The sequence below is a fragment of the Haliaeetus leucocephalus genome, unplaced genomic scaffold (genome assembly GCF_000737465.1).
Source record: "Haliaeetus leucocephalus isolate CR32 unplaced genomic scaffold, Haliaeetus_leucocephalus-4.0 Scaffold1, whole genome shotgun sequence".
NCBI classification, from domain to species: Eukaryota; Metazoa; Chordata; class Aves; order Accipitriformes; family Accipitridae; genus Haliaeetus; species Haliaeetus leucocephalus.
Genome location: NW_010972437.1, coordinates 5,626,611 through 5,627,022, shown reverse-complemented (window position 1 = coordinate 5,627,022; position 412 = coordinate 5,626,611).

Sequence of the window (412 nt, the reverse complement as noted above, 5' to 3'; positions counted from 1 at the left end):
TGAGGGATGGCGAGGGCGCGTCGGCCCGGCCGCGGTGGCCGATGTCGGCGCATAAACCGCTGCTGTTGAGGGTGCTGGGCGGCCGGCCGTCTGTCCCTCTTCCCGCCGCCGGCCGCGGGGCTGCCTCGCCGAGGCGCCGGCACTGGCGGGGACGGGGAAGGGGCCACGCGCTTGGCGCCCGCCGAGCAGCCTGCCCTTCCCGCCTTGTCTGCAGACGTGCACCGCTCTCGCTCGAGTCCCCGGGGGCTGAGGGTGGCCAGGGTGAGGAAAGCACTTTTTTTCTCGGTCACAGATGGCTGGAAAAAGATGCGCAGCCGGCGAGGGCGCTGGAAGGAGGGAGAGCGGGAATATATCCTGAGCAGGAGCAGCCGGTGTGAGGAGCAGGTGCTGGGCGCCTGCGTGTGGAGACCGC